The 17,588-nt window shown below is 35.1% G+C and overlaps 1 protein-coding gene across 12 annotated transcripts in view; it reads right to left on the bottom strand.

Annotated features, from left to right (window-relative positions):
* LOC138709217 (uro-adherence factor A-like) overlaps positions 1-17,588 on the bottom strand; it is a 1,183,483-nt gene that overhangs the window by 104,727 nt on the left and 1,061,168 nt on the right. The window lies entirely within an intron of this gene.

The following is a 17,588-nucleotide window of genomic DNA, read 5'->3' as shown; positions in this document are numbered from 1 at the left end:
ACTGTTCCAGTAAACAAAGCCTTTTAACGAGGAAAAATGTTCTGGCGCTTTTAAATGAGGGTTATGGATACGTAGGTCAGAGCGTGGATAAACAGAGATATCTAGAAGCGGCAGCTGGACAGAAGATTTTCTCCACTATGTGTTAAAATCGCATTTTTTTTCACACCTCTTTAACCCGATCAGAGCTGCACTTCCTACTTCTCGTGTGGGTAGAGGTAACAGGTCATGGATTATTTTCCTTACTCCATCTGTTAAAATATTTTCATGCTGGCGCGAGCTGCATGACGCGCTCCCGCCTCAGCGACATTTTTGTAAACCATTCTGTCAAAGTGCTGTTGTGCGAGAAAAAAAATACAGCTATTGTGGACGGGAAGTAAATGGTCAGAGGAGAAAAATATCTATCATTGGCAATTGACAAAGAAAGGAATAGAGCAGATAAAGATACAATAACGTCACAGTTTTGAAGTACTATCAAAGATGGTAATAAGTAAACCTAACTGGTATGTTCTATTGTCTGGCTACTGTTATCACAAAGTCAGTATTTTGGGTTTATTTGATATACATTAGAGGAACTGTCACTGTGACGCCGGGCCTCTCACAACACGAACACTAGTGAACGGAATCTGAACCTATGACCTTGACTAATGAGAATACAAGGGAAGAAGTAAATGTTGCAAGCTTCAATGTTAAGTTACGATAGAAATGTTACCTACTTACTTACAAATGGCTTTTAAGGAACCCGGAAGTTCACTGCCGCCCTCACATAAGCCCGCCATCGGTCCCTATTCTGGGGAAGGTTAATCCAGTTTCTACCATTAATCCCACCTCCCTCAAATCCATTTTCATATTATCTCTACGTCTCGACCTTCCTAAAGGTCTTTTTCCCTTTGGAATCCCAACTAACACTCTATATGCTTTCTGGATTCGCCCATACGTGCTACATGCCCTGCCCGTCTCAAACGTCTGGATTTAATGTTCCTAATTATGCCAGGTGAAGAATACAATACGTGCAGTTCTGCGTTGTATAACTTTCTCCATTCTCCTGTAACTTCATCCCTCTTAGCCCCAAATATTTTCCTAAGCACCTTATTCTCAAACATACTTAACCTCTGTTCCTGTCTAAAAGTGAGAGTCCAAGTTTCACAACCATACAGAACAACCGGTAATATAACTGTTTTATAAATTCTAACTTTTATCTTTTTTTGAGAGCAGACTGGATGATAGAAGCTTCTCAACCGAATGATAACAGGCATTTTTCATATTTATTCTGAGTTTAATTTCCTCCAGAGTGTCATTTATATTTGTTACTGTTGCTCCAAAACATTTTAACTTTTCCATCTTTTCAAAGGATAAATTTTTCAAAGAGAAAAAAATTGAAACGACATATTGAATGTATGAAATCACAAGCATAGTTAACAGGACAATATAGATATTTATTATAGAGGAGGGGCCCGAAGGCTTGCATTGCAGCCTGAGGCTTACTGTGCTTACCACTCCTGTTCTCTGAATGATTTTGTCGCCGCGCTCTTGTACGAATACAGCACGCTGCACTGTAAACTTAACCCGGACTATGGTAATAATGATGACAATGAAATTTGAATTAAAGATGGAGAAATGAACCCTAGGCCCAACGACGAAAGTTAACCAGCAATTCTGCTGCAGGGAAAACCTCGGAAAAAACCCAACCAGGTAACGTATCTTGACCAGATTTGAACTCGCGTCCGTTCGTTTCACGGTTAGACATGCTAACCATTACTCCACAGCGGTGGACTGCAATAGATATTACTAGAGTCCGGATGTTTGGCAAAATGCCTTTTTTACTGGGTTGAAGTAAATCATTATTAATCATTATTTGCATAGATATAAATTGATTTGGAGTAAATAAAAGTGATAGGGCCCATTTTTATTTTGCCTCTTTTGCCTTTTTTAAGGTGCTTCTTACTCATAAATGGCTTTTTTGTCATTTTAAAGCAATATTTCTTGTTTATTTGCAATTTTCTAATAAATTAAATTTAAATATTTGAAACAATGACAAACTTTATTAACAACAGTAAATTAAAGTAAATTATTTCGGTGCTTAATCTGCTAATAATCGTGCTCTAATACTATTAGTGTAATATGAGTAATGATCGACAATCCACAGTTACAATAATATAATATTGTCATGTCTTCACAATACTGACAATCAGCTTTATAATTTTAAATATTAAGCTCGTTCTCATAAAAGTTGTCACGTAGCATTTACAATTGTTTGCTTTCATATTTTCAAATCTTACTTTACAATTTTGTGCTACACGTGTTTATTATTGTAGGAGAAAGAAATTTGAGTGAGGAACAGTCAGTTATTGTAGGGTGACAGAAGATCGGTTAGCTATTATGTCTAAATTTAGTAAACAATTGAAAAGTAAACTTCATGCTTACGTTAGTGAATTTGGTGCCCATGTGTTTTCAACCGATGGAACAGTTTTGTTATGTAGGGTTTGTCAAAAGACAGTTACTCACGAAAAAAAAAAAAAAAAAAAAAAAAAAAGGTATTTTACAAAAGTCAATATGTGTCGCCTATGAAGTAAGTATGTTAGTTATGTTCATATAATTTATTTAAATTTATTGCTAAAATGTATTATGCCTTTTTCAAAGATTATTGTGCCTTTTTTTACGTTTTTATTGCCTTTTACGCCTGCCTATCTTAACTATTATAAATGTCTAAACATCCGGGCTCTAGATATTACGATCCACAATGATATAAGTAGATTTATAGAATATTGGGGAACCGCAAAAATATGGCGAGAATTATTTTGATGTGTAAGAATAGGCAATTATTATAGCCAAACTAGGTGATGGATGCTGATGACAGCAAGTAAACAGAACTAAACATACATCAGCAAGTCTTTTAGTTATTGTGCGGCCTCCGCTCTGCTGTCAGAATATAACGTACAGTAAGTATATTGTGTATGTCCGAATCTTTACACTTAAGATTTATCAAACCCCTTAGATATAACATGGAAGTACGAAGTTTCTACTTCTGTAGTCAAGACTGGGTGATGAATGCTGGATCATATGCCACAGCTTTCACACGTACAACACCAGGCTTGTATTGTTTCGCTCAAATGGTTACGGCACGCCAACCACGAAATCTATGAACTGGAATAAAAGAAAACCGCAAACGAAAGCGACTGACTGGTACTCCTTCAAATTGCAGACAAATCGCCATGGAGCAATAAATCATAGAAGTCATTTCTTTACCTACTTAATACAAAATTTCAATGGCCATCGCCACAATTTATTTTGCAAAAGAGATTTCACTTAAAACTGTGTCAACAGCAACACCGGATAACATTAAACAGAGTGAAAATAACGAGACAAAACAGGATTATTGTTCTTGAAAGCTTGTTAAAGAGATTCAAGACACTCCTGCAGCAGTAAACATACAAGGTCGGCGAGATCGAAGTGTTGTGTCTTTTGTTACTAAGTTCTCCCTCCCACAGATGGAATGTAACAATCCTTGACACCCAGTCTCTATTGTGTCGTTAACCGGTTGCTAAGATGCTTGGACGGATTTGCATCAAATCGATTGTTGGGTTCACTTATATTCATTTTGATTCGTTATTAAGATGCTTGATAAATTCTGAACAAATCGGTTGTCAGATTTAATACTATTCACTTCAATTTATTACTATGATAATAATCATAGGTAGAGATGAGCTTAAACGATATTTTCAAGTATCTGTGACAACTGTGACTGTGACAATTAAATATCTGTGACTTTTATCGGTGATATTGTCACACCGATATTTTACAGTACCTGGCCGCATTATTATAATCACTCACATTTTTACTAGACTTTACATATTACTTCCTCATTTGAACTCTGGTTTCCTTTCTGAAGCAGAATTCACATTACACATTTAATTTTTAAACAATATTAAGTAAAATTACAATTATAACAATATTAATTCAAGAAATATTGATAAATAACCAACAACACCTCATTTTTATAGAAATGTATTTCGTTCGACCTCGTTTGGCTTTAATTACAGATTCAGTTCTCTTTGGCATGCTTACAATACACTTCTGTATTATTTCCTGGATCCTCTCATTGTGATTCCAAACGTGTATCAGCCTTTTAATAAGTGGAACTCTGGTAGTAATAAATTCTTTTGCTATCTCTCTTTTTACGAGGACCCAGACGTTCTCAATGGGATTCAAGTCCGGTGAGTTTCCTGGCCATGGCAAAAGTGGAATGTTTTTGGAAGCCAGAAACGTTTTGACTCTCTTAGCAGTGTGGCAAGGTGCACAATCTTGCTTAAAAATATATTTCTCCTCATTTGGGAACCATTCGTTCAGCCGAAGGATAAGCCTGTTTTCCAATACTTGGATATATTGATCTTGTTTCATTGTTCTCTGAACAATGTAGAGTCGTCCTGAACCTTTGCCTGATATCATAGACCATATCATGACTGATATTGGATATTTAACTGTGTTAACCAGGCATCCAGGTGCAAAATTTTCTCCCTTTCGTCGATGAACAAACATTGTTTTGTCCATCAAACACTGAAAGGTTGTTTCATAGGAGAAGCAAACCTGAAAATTGTCAAAGAAACTGATAAAAAGTCTAAATTTTGTCTTTAAGTATTAAATACTGTATTTAAAAATACAAAATTTAGAGTTTTTATCAGTTTCTTTGATAATTTTCAGGTTTGCTTCTCCTATGAAACAACCTTTCAGTGTTTGATGGACAAAACAATGTTTGTTCGTCGATGAAAGGGAGAAAATTTTGCTCTTGGATGCCTGGTTAACAGGTTCAACATCCAATATCAGTCATGATATGGTCTGTGATATCAGACAAAGGTTCAGGACGACTCTACATTCTCCAGGGAACAATGAAACAAGATCAATATATCCAGGTATTGGAAAACAAATTTATCCCTCAGCTGAACGAATGATTCCCAAATGGGGAGAAATATATTTTTAAGCAAGATGGTGCACCTTGCCACACTGCTAAGAGAGTCAAAACGTTTCTGGCTTCCAAAAACATTCCACTTTTGCCATGGCCAGGAAACTCACCGGACTTGAATCCCATTGAGAACGTCTGGGTCCTCGTAAAAAGAGAGATAGCAAAAGAATTTATTACTACCAGAGTTCCACTTATTAAAAGGCTGATACATGTTTGGAATCACAATGAGAGGATCCAGGAAATAATACAGAAGTGTATTGTAAGCATGCCAAAGAGAATTGAAGCTGTAATTAAAGCCAAACGAGGTCGAATGAAATACTGATATTTCTGTAAAAATGAGGTGTGGTTGGTTATTTATCAATATTTCTTGAAATAACATTGTTATAATTGTAATTTTACTTAATATTGTTTAAAAATTAAATATGTAATGTGAACTCTGCTTGAGAAAGGAAACCAGAGTTCAAATGAGGAAGTCATATGTAAAGTCTAGTAAAAATGTGAGTGATTATAATAATGTGGCCAGGTACTGTATATCGATACCTAAGCACAAAATGCATGAATTACACCGATATTTTGTCACACCGATAAAAATGAGCAGGAAATATTGAAGAGCAGTGAAATATGAATACGATTTCTCTATACACGACACACGTCAGTGATTTATATGGGAAAATCCAACAAAGAAAATTATGTACATGTACCATTAACAACTAAATTCTTACCTAACTGAACAGTAGCATGTAAAAAGTTAATCTCATGTACCAAGAGGTTATATTATAGATATTGAACCAGTTGATCATTTTTAAATGTAGTTGGGTATGGAGAAATTGAAGTTATATGATTATCCTAATAGTTTTAAAAAATGATCCTTTTTATTGTATATAACATAATGGATAAATTATTTTAAGTCTTGCATTAACATTATAATATTGAGTCATAGAATAAAAATTAATGAAACATAAGTATTCCGAAAAACATTGGAAAATAATTACAAAACGAAACAGTTGTTCAGACAGGATTTTACACAAGATTAAATACTGGTAACCAATGGTGTTATTATTTAAATCGTGTAATAACTACATCATTTATAATAAGATGGAGAAACTACCGCCCGATTGCTATTATTGTATCATGCGCACGCGCAAACCTACGACGTAGAGGAGAAAAATCAGTCACAGAGTACTGAATACGGAGCAGATTTCGATTGCGATATTTTGTCACAGATATTTCGCGTCATCAGTCACAGGTTTATCTGTGACAAAAAAATACCTGTGACAAAATATCTGTTTGTGAAATATCGGCCATCTCTAATCATAGGTGGAGAGAGAATTGTTTCCTTGGGGGGGGAAGAGGCAAAGCAAAACCATAGAAATCCCATATAATGGGGTTATGGGCGACATCATTTACCTCCTCCCCCATTATAGCTTGACCGTGGTACAGTATAGTATATCGGAATATGATCATTTAATAAAGGTATTTTCGGGGAGTATGTTTCTTACAGTGTTACATCCATATCCGCGATGTTTCGGACCGAATTGTATAGGGCTTGAACTGTAGATTAGTACAAATTATAATAGGGCATAATTTAAAACAATCCCTCTCTTTTTCTCTCTCGTACAGAAACACATGCATACATCAATAAAACTACGTAACAGTACTAACAGAAACTTTTTTATATTAAGCTTTAAACTCTAATTATTTTATTTAATCTCGTCTTTAAGTTTACACATTATACCGGGATCACTTTCCTTTTTTCTGCATTGTTGTGCAATTCTGTAAATGTTATTCATACATTTCCAAGTGGTGGCCTGAACACGTCCTGACTTCTAACACACGAGTACAGGCTGTTACAAAAGAAACATTACAGTGCTTTCATTCCTCAAATGAGGATTTTTTTACGGAGGAGGGACGCGAAGGCTTACACTGCAACCTGAGGCTTGTTGTGCTTACCACTCCTATTTTGTGAATGATTGAGTAGCCGAACGGCCGTGCTCTTGTACAAGTACAGCACACTGCACTGTGAACTTAACCCAGGCTATTGTATGGGTGATTATTATATGTGATTAATGATGGCGAAATGAGTCCGAGGTCCAACGTCGAAAATTACCCAGCAATTCTGCTTCAATTGGTTCAGGGAAAACCCCGGAAAAAACTCCAACCACGTAATTTGTCCCAACCAGGATTTGAATCCGGACCCGCTGGTTTCATAGCCAGACGTGCTGACCACTACTCCACAGCGGTGGACCAAATGATGTACAGAAATTCTTATACATTCAAAAATTTAAAATAAATATTATAATCCAGACACATGATCTGAAGACATTATTCGTCAAATTTAAGCACAGAAACTGAATCATAAACAAAACCAAAAAAAGATCTTTTGAATTCAATATTTTCTAACGTTAAAAAAACTAGTTCAGACAAGTTCATGCCCCCTCTAACTCCGCCTATGATGATAATTCAACGAATTTAGATCAAATCGATTGTTGGATTTAATACGATTCAGTTCAGTCTATTGCTACGTTACTCTACGAAATCCATTGATCCTTTGTTGAAGTACTGTGAACAATTCGGATTGAAAAAAAAAATGTTGAATTTAATTCTATTCATTTGAGCCGTTGCTGAAATACTGCAACCAGTTCGTACCACATATAGCTTTGAATTTAATTCAACTCCTTTTGATTCCTTGCTAAGTTATATTAATCAATTTGCATCAAAACGATTCACTACTTGTGTAACTCAATTGAATTTATTGCTAAGACACAATAAAATAGTTTAGATAAAATTTGTGTTACATTAAATTTAATCAGTTGTTATGCACGTAGTCTATTCAATTTCTCATAAACGTTAATATGATCCTGTTCCTGAACCATCTCACACTTTCATTGTTGAATTTCTGTGAACCAATTTTTTAGGTGCTAAAATAGAGTACATTTATAACATATTGTCAAAACAAACTTTAGATCAATGAGGTTACTGCGAGAAATTATTTATCTCACATGGTGAACCTCAAAGTTTGAAAAAATTCGTTGAAACTTTGAGAGAGAATTAAGGTAATTATGTAGAACAGTGATGTGATCCGTTGGTATATTAGATTTCAAAGTTATAAGTCCTTAGAAGTTCGATAAATTAAGTCTTTTGTACCATTTCAGAATAATATAACAAAAGCTCTTTTGATTAAATTATTCTTTGAGTACATCTCTTCTTACTTGGTTATTTAACGGCGCTGTATCAACTACGAGGTTATTTAGCGTCGATGGAACTGATGATGGCGAGACGAGGCAGAGGATTCGCCACAGATTACCTAAAATTTGCCTTACGGTTAGGGGAAACCTCGGAAAAAAACCAACCAGGTAATTAGCCCAAGCGGGAATCGAATCCGCGCCCGAGCGCAACTCCGAATCGGCAGGCAAGCGCCTTAGTCGACCGAGCTACGCCGGTGGCTGAGTACATCTCCTCCATGCCACATGATATAAACGTAACTGTGATTCAAAACAATATAGCATTCTCACAAAACAAACAGAGCCTTATATGTCTCAACTCTTGCAGGCCTACCTTTTCTCAACCGCACGTTCGTGCACAAGCACGCACAATTATATATCTTATCTGTATTGCGTGACCGCATTGCGCATGCCTCTCACGCCTACATAAGTTGATCGTTATTTCTGATTTTGGCATTGCAGCCGAACGTTCACATTTTAACAGAGAATTTAACTTTGTTGGGTACTGTAGTAAAGAAGGAAGTCAACACTTTCAAACAATACGCTGGTTCATGGAAAAAGTGAGGACATTCACAGTTTTCATTAAAACTTACAATTTAATTACTGTACAGAGGATCTTCCTAACTTTTTCCAGTAGATTTGAACCTCATATGCATTGAATACAAGATACCGTATAGGTAAGGTTTTAAATTGTATATAGTAGAACGAACATTTTACATAATGTTACACAGCATTATTTAGCACAAAATACCTGCGACGAAGTTTCAGGATTTGAATTTGTTGAAATTTAGTTTTGTAATGCCTTATAGGCTCTAGGTTCAGGGAAGTGTTACTACCTGTCGGAAAAGAACAAACTAATCCCCCCCCCCCCCTAGCTCTCCAACAACACTGAAACGTTGTAGACATGAAGCTTTCTTTGGTTGGTAACACCACCAGACATGGTCGATAAAACTTTTGGTCTCTGCTAGTCTGGCGGTGTTAGTAGTTCAAGTGGAGACACTTTTATGAACGAATTCAATACTACGGATAAGGGATATAGACCCTACAAGCACAGTCTAGTATATACAGTCACGAAGCTCAATACATAGTAAATATGCATTCATAGATAGTTGCTAACCACTAGGATCGCTACTATCGCCTCATTACAGACAATGCGAAATAGTACCTGCACAGTCTATTGTTCCTAGTACCCTCATCAACTCAAGCTTCGTGACTATATATACTAGGCTGTGCTACAAGAGTGGGGACTAGCAGAGTTAAATTTTGACGAGGCCAAGGCATGGCCGACAAACACTGCCTGGAATCTTTTTACTTTTGCTTACTTCTTTAAAATATCGCAAATCTATGACAGAACTTACCGCGAAAAGGAAGCATGCTAAGCATATTTACCAACGTTAAAAAGATGAACTAGTAAATGTCGGTTACAATGACATGTATAGTAACTATTCGATCACAAAGAAGGTTTGTTGCGAAATCTAAAACGTTTACCATAACCCAATCGTTGACAGTACAAAATTAGTCGTTTGAAGTAAATTAGATTTGTCAATATAAAAGTTATAAAGATATTTCATAACTTCATTCAACTCAAACTTCTACAGAACATTTCAATAGTTGTACGTATTGCATAACATACGGTGGCAGTAGTCTGAAAAGGCACCGTTATATAGTGGATTCCGCTTAATAGAACCACGTTGGGACCATAAGATTTGGTCCAATAATGCAGCTGATCCTCTTAACTGGAATTAGATACATACATATATTGACATTTACTGTATTTGTCCCTCTAAGCTTGGGTCTTAATATGCAGCTTTATTGGACCAAAACACATAGTCCCAATGTGGTCCTATTAAGGGGAATCCACTGTAAATCTTACTTCAGTTCCTTGAATCGAATGTCTATGAAACTCCTGGATCTGCTCATTTACAGTATTTCTGTGGATAAAAATTATCAATTTATGCAAGTTTATACTTGTCTCCGAGTTACCTATTTAATTACTGAAAATGAGACACAAGTCAAATGAATATGTCTCACAGCTCAAGACCGAACTAGTCGCTTCGTCGAAGCAGCACAGAATGTTAAAAAAATCCAAATCACGTTCACTGTTTCCTCATAAGTTTAAGGGGTTAGGTACAGCTTACAGCAGTAAAATTTTTTTAAAATATTCAACTTTTTTTTTCCTCCATTACTGTATCTTTTACAATAATGAAAATTGGTATGTGTAAAACACTGTTCTTCCGCTATATGAAAAAAATATTTCTAAGATAAAAAAAACTTACTTACATTTTTTTTTTTTTCAAAATTAAAAATGATGGCAGTTCACTGTGCAGTGATGAAGCGTTTCCCTCATAACTCATAAACTTGTTAACTTTTTCATCTTCTCTCTCTTTTATTTTATTTCTGAAACTCATGTTTACAATATCTTGCTCTTTCAACTACATTCCTTAATAAATAATATATTTTTTTTTATTTTGTGTTAGAAAAAAATACTGATATTTGACCATTTTTAAACGAATTAATTTTTTTTATCAAACAATGTATCAAAGGTAGAGGAGTGATCTTGCATCATATTGTAGATATGACGTATAAATACCACAAAACATTTCATCACAGAATGTTGGGTAGTTTTTGAGTTATGTGGGAAACGCTTCATCACTGCAAAGTGATCTGAATTTTGAAAAAAAAAAAAAAACAAAACAAAACAAAAACAAAACAAAACAAAACAAAAACAAATGTAATTTTTTTTTAAATCGTAAAAATATTTTATCCATATAGCAGAAGGACAGCATTTAAAACCTATCAATTTTCATTATTGTACAAAATATAGTAATGGAGAAAAAAATGTTGAATATTTCCAAAATTTTACTGTTGTAAGCTGTACCTAACCCCTTAACGGATTGTGCTAAGATAAAAACTAAATTTTGTCACGTTACGTGCAAATAACTTAGGACTACATACGTCAGAAAAAATAAATTCACAGAAGTTTAACTAGAATATCCGCCATTATATTCTATTAAGCAAAATACAAAAGGAACTACCTTAAATTGTTTCTCATCTCTTCTTTGTATAGGTAAGTAATACCCATTAAATTATAATGTATTTATAACGTCATTCAAATACGTATTTCAATATTCTTTAAACTAGCTAATAAAATGACACAAAATAAAGAAGCTGTAAAAGTTAAGTAATCAAATTCACACATCAAACTAAGGTAAGTTAAAGGTACCCCTATACACGCTATAAAGTGGTTTGGGGGACATGGAGGTAGAGCTCCATGCTTTCTTGACCTCGGCACTAGAATGAGATGGTGTGGTTGGCACCACGCTCACACCGCCTTTAATCCCCCGGAAAAGACCAGATACTCAATTTGATAGGAGGCTGAGTGAAACTCAGAGCTGTTCTGGAAGTTTTGGCAAAGAGAAAATTCTCGTCACCAACCCGAATTGAACCAGGACCTCCCAGTCTATAGCCAATTACCCTACCAAGTGAGTTGCCCAGCCGCCACATCAAACTGACATGAATTTAAAGTTTAAAAACTACGTCTCCCCAACTGACCAAATGAAATCAAGTAGGAACTCAAGACTTTTGTTACTGATTACATTAGTCAACAAGGTTTTTGTCACAAGGGTGAAAATGGTCATTTTAGATCAATTTTTGTGTGCTGATACTAGATCTAAACTTGAACATTTTCCATCACGCGCCATTTAAGAGGAAAATTGGAAATTGTGAAAAAATAAGAATTAATTTACCAAAGAACACGGGTATCGAACTATAGACTTTATTTAAACGGTTACACAGTATATTCATACGTTTTATAACTTATTGTTGCTCAGGATATACTAAAAGTGTATTTTAAGGAATAGGTTCTTTCAAATACATGAGTCTGCATTAATAAGGTGCGTAGTGGATGATATATATCTGTATTATTTTATTGCTTTATGACGCTAGACCGACAGAAAGCACTGAGAGGGTGGGCTTTTAGAGTGAAATAGATTGCATTTTAGGATTAGTTGAATATTGTTTGAGCTTGTGACAAGTTGTATCGCTGGTTTTAAGTGTTTATCTTCGCGTTCATTTACTCTTTCTCAGAATGAAAAAATCTCGTCGTGCGTTTGTAAATTCGCCGGACAGCTTTTGTTACGTATGTGGAGAATTTACGGCAAAATCGCAGCGTCGGCCGTTATCAGATATGTTAAAACTAGCATATTATTACTATTTTGAGTGTAATGTGTGTGATGAGGTCAAATCATGGGCTCCCCATATGTGCTGCACAACATGTTACTCAAAACTGATAAACTGGATGAACGGAGAGAAGACTCGAAGTATGTCGTTTGCAGTTCCAATGATCTGGCGTGAAGCGACAAGCCATGCAGAAGACTGTTATTTCTGTTTAACAAAGATTACGGGATTTTCAAAGAAAACAAGATCTAAAATTGAATATCCTAATGTTTCATTTGCAATAAGACCTGTACCACCTGGACCAAAACTCCCTGTTCCTAATCCTCCTTCGCAATTGGAGGAATTGGTTCTTCCAATAGAACAAATAGATGATTTAGCTCAACCATCAACATTCTCTGATCCGTCCTATAACCCAGAACATCATAAAGAACTCCATTTAATTCAACAATGTGAACTGAACTACTTAATAAGAGATCTTAATCTCACTAAACAACAAGCTGAGATTTTAGGGTCTAGACTGCAACAATGGAACCTGCTAGCACCAGATACTAAAATTTCATTGTACAGGAAGAGACATGAACGGTTTTCAAAGTATTTTATAATGAAGAATTCTATGTGAATGTGTGTAAATATAGACGGCTTAATGGAAGAACTAGGATTTCAACACATCCCAGAGGAATGGAGATTATTCATAGATTCTTCCAAAATAAGTTTAAAAGCAGTGTTATTGCACAATGGAAACACTAAACCATCAATTCCAGTGGCGTATTCAGTAGATATGAAGGAAACTTATATAAATTTGTCAGTGTTACTAAATGCAGTCCAATATAAAATATACTGCTGGCAACTCTACGGAGATTTGAAAATTGTCGCCTTATTGCTCGGACTTCAGGAAGGATTCACAAAATACTGTTGCTTTCTCTGTTTGTGGGGTAGTAAAGCGACTTAAAAACACTACATAGTGAAGACTGGCTTCCCAGAGAAAGCTATGTCCCAGGAGAACATAATATCAAGTATGTCCCTTTAGTAAAACCGGAAAAATTACTGGTTCCTCCTTTACATATCGAGCTTAGTTTAATGAAGAGTTTTGTTAAAGCTATGGATAAAAATGGAGAAGGTTTTGCATATGTAAGGAATATGTTTCCGAAACCCAGTGAGACTGAAGTGAAAGAGGGAATTTTTGTTGGCCCTCAAATTAGGAAACTTTTGAAAGATGAGAGCTTTGAAAAAAAATTAAATGTTGAGGAACAAGAAGATTGGAATGCCTTTGTAAGTGTTGTTAGTGGGTTTTTAGGTAACAATAAAGCTGACAATTACCAACAGTTTGTACAAGAACTCCTGCATAGTTACCAGAAGCTTGGTTGTCGAATGTCATTGAAAGTACATTTCCTCCATTCCAATCTGGACTTTTTCCTAGAGAACTTAGGAGCTGTAAGCAATGAAAAAGGGGAAAGATTCCATCAAGATATATGCAGGATGGAACAACGATATCAAGGAAGGTGGGATTCTAGCATGATGGGGGACTACTGTTGGTTTTTATTCAGAGAAGGTGACTCAAACTACAAGAGGAAAAAATAACTCTAAGTAACTAAATACTTTTTTTTTAATGTAGCTTGAAGTCTGTATATGGTTGTTTACTTCAATGTAGGGCTCCTAAATTATTTGATTTGAGATTTTAATCAATTTAATTTATAAACCTTAAAAAATTATAGTTACTTTGATCCAGTTTTAAGTTAATAAAGTAAAAGCCTATTTTGAAGGGAAAAAAAGGAACATAATGCCATTTTTTCTTATTGTAATTATTATTTATGCACCGTTATTATTTTTCTGTGAAACGTCAGTGTATTTTGGGTATAAATTTTGCATCTTAGGAATTCATTTATTTTCACTGTTGTAATTACGTATTTTGAAATGCGCGAAAACGTTTTTTTTTTTATCAAAATATTTCCCCTTCTGTCACACAAAAATGTTACGTGTTACAGATTTTTCGCTGCTATTTTCGTAATCAGCAGGGTCGATTTAGTAAAAATCAGCTGATTTCATTTCTGTGACGGACAAAAAGTTAAAATTTGTTGACTAGTGTTATCGAACACTTATTAGCAACAGTGAAAATAACTTTAAAAATTACTTGAATTCCACGATACCCACAGCATTACAATTTTAATTTTGTACAAGGATATATAAATAAAGTCAATATGGGTATAACTAGAATCAGGGTAATTTAGAAATTATAGGTTAGAACAGATTTAAAATTTTTAATTTCCTAAATATAACCTGTCATACTGCTGATGCCCAGCGGTTTGGGCACGCAACTAAGGCTAATATCATGAATTCGAATCCCGCCTAGAGCAAGATTGTCCTGTTTTGTCTTAGGCGGAAGACCGGAGTCGAGCCAAATTCACGTCACAAAAGTCCGGTCTTTTGTGTGAGAACATCTGAAGTAAGCCGAGGAGAACTGTCGAAGCCATTGGCGAATGAATGAAACCGTTACACCCCTATTGTTATACTTTGAAGACACATTCAGAATAATGTAAACAAACGAAAGGATAACGAAATTTAACACATCACTAGCTTCTGGGCGATAATGAACAATGAACAATATTGGAAGAGGATAAAAACAGAATACGACATAAGAAACTGAAATTTCTCTAGGGGATAGAACACAAGCAAAACAAAGAAGTTAGCAACTGGAATAACTGAAGGTACCCATAAATCAAATAATGATAACACTCTTACAGAGAATGCAGGATACAGTGCTACCTAAACTGATCGTACAGTATATCAACTATATATCGAAAGAAAATATTAAAACCAAGGAAAAACGAATAAACGAAGATGATGCACTTTCTCATAATAAGTTTCACGCGTTTTGCAACAGTTCTGTTACCTTATCGTGTTATTGGTGATATTCCCAGTCAAAATGTATTTTCTTTAACTATTATTAAAAAGACATAGACTTACATACGAGAAATAGTAACATACTATACTAGGTACTCGTTGTTAGACCTTTCGTTCCAATTGCACAAAAAAAGACATTTTTCATAATCTCTAAAGTAAGATATCTAACTTCATTTTCAAGTCGTACAGTATTGTTTACTTAGATGTTATTAATTTATACAACTTAAAACCGGCCCGTTGTACATGCCACATAAGAGAGAGAAATGAAAAGCATTGAAGTAGAAGCAAAACTGTGTTCGACTGCCAGCCGACAGTAGAAACAATCGATAGTAGCGTTAGCGTTACACCACAGTCTTAGTATATTATAAAGTCACGAAGCTTAATACGTAGTAAATATGCATCCATAGATAGTTGCTAACCATTAGGACCGCTACTATCGCCTCATCACAGATAATGCGAAATAGTACCGGCACAGTCTATTGTTCTTAGTTCCCTCAACAACTCAAGCTTCGTGACTGTATATACTAGACTGTGGTTACACTGTATAACTGCCAACGATAATATAAATAATAATCTATAGTAGCTCAGCACAAACAAGCTAGGTACTCGTTGTTGGCAGAACTAGCTCAAGCGAGCCGTTTTAAGTTGCTCCCTCTGTAGTTATTCGTATCTGTAATTGTTTTAAATAAAATTTTTATATTTACAAAAATCAATACAGTATTTGAAAATGATATAAGCTAGTAATCATTAAAAGATATGAATGATTCATGAACATATCCTAACCACATTCCTGCAGTATAATCGTTGAGACAGTTGTAAAATTATTACTTTTTCTGTGGAAATACACCCACTTATAAAAGTAGGCTTTGTAAGTAGTAACCGCTAATCTTTAAGAAAAAGGGAACCCTTCCCGACTTGTGTAGTAGCTTTCTGAGTTGGTTTCGACTGGGGCTCGTAATCCGAGGCTGCGTTCGGGTGTGGCTTCGAATCCTGGCTGGCCCGATTACGTGTATCTTTTTTCCAAAATTTCCCTAATCTGTAAGCCAAATGTCAGGTGATCCAACAACAAATTCTCGGACTCATTTCGCTAAATACTATTTCGCTACTACCAATCCCACCAATATTAGATATCCTCGTAGTTGATAAAAGATCAATAAATAAGTAATTAAAAAATCGGTACGAACTACACTTGTTCTACATAGTACACAAAATTTGATTTTTACTAAATCATCATTCTGTGTCTGCGACTTAAAACAGAGACCATTAATTTTTTACAAAAATTTGTATCGTGTGCACCATCTCCGAATAAATTAATTAGCAAATACTGAATATTAACAAAATTTTTTCGATAGTTTAGGAGAAATCACTTTGCACAAACAAACTGATTGCATTTCAAAAACAATAATTTATTATACAACGGAGATGCTGAACATGGCTATTTTTGTGAAAATATTGCAATTTATACTTTGTAGCATAAAATACTCTCTCTTTACAATTCGTATAATGAGAAAGTAAAAATCAGAATATCAGTAGTGTTTGCTACGGGTTTAAACATATATGCACCACAAAAGACGGAAAAAAAGAGGAGCCACCGGCGTAGCTCAAGCGGTAGCGCGTTTGCCTGCTGATAGGGAGTTGCGTTCGGGCGTGGGTTCGACTCCCACTTGGACAGATTACCTAGCTGGATTTTTTCGAGGTTTTCCCCAACCGTGAGGCGATTATCAGTAAGCTATGGCGAATCCTCGGCCTCATCTCGCCAAATACCATCTTGCTACTATCAATTCCATCGACGACGCTAAATAACCCAGTAGTTGAAACAGCATTGTTAAATAAACAAATAAAAAAGAGGCAGAAAAAAAGAGAAAGGAAACAGGAGAAAATGGGGGAGGGAATGTTGAGAAAAAAATAGTTAAGGAAATTAAATGTAGCGGTTATTATAAATTAAAGTAAGTATTGTAACGTAAGAGAAGAGGAAAAAAGAAAAAAGAAGACCAGAACAAAGGACAGAAACAAAACAATGAGAAGAGTTTATGAAGAAGGGGGGGGGGAGAAAGAAGATATAAAAATAAATAGGAACAAAAAAAGAAGAACGATAAGTGGAGTTAAAGAAGAAGAAATGAATGGAAGAGAAAGACAAAAAGATATAACAAAAAAAAACAATCAACGCATGAAGAAAGAGAAAATGTAAAAAATAAAAGAAAGGTAGGAGACGAAGAAAGAGATAATGAGAACAAAGATATATAAAATAAAGAGAGAAAAATAACAAGTACATAGGCAACAACAGAAATAAACGAAAGAAAGATTAACGTCTGTTATCGGTTGCTGTGAAACGTGTAGCA

The sequence above is a fragment of the Periplaneta americana genome, chromosome 11, assembly GCF_040183065.1.
Source record: "Periplaneta americana isolate PAMFEO1 chromosome 11, P.americana_PAMFEO1_priV1, whole genome shotgun sequence".
NCBI classification, from domain to species: domain Eukaryota; kingdom Metazoa; phylum Arthropoda; class Insecta; order Blattodea; family Blattidae; genus Periplaneta; species Periplaneta americana.
The sequence above is the reverse complement of the archived record's forward strand: the minus strand, read 5'-3'. Positions and strand labels throughout refer to the sequence as shown.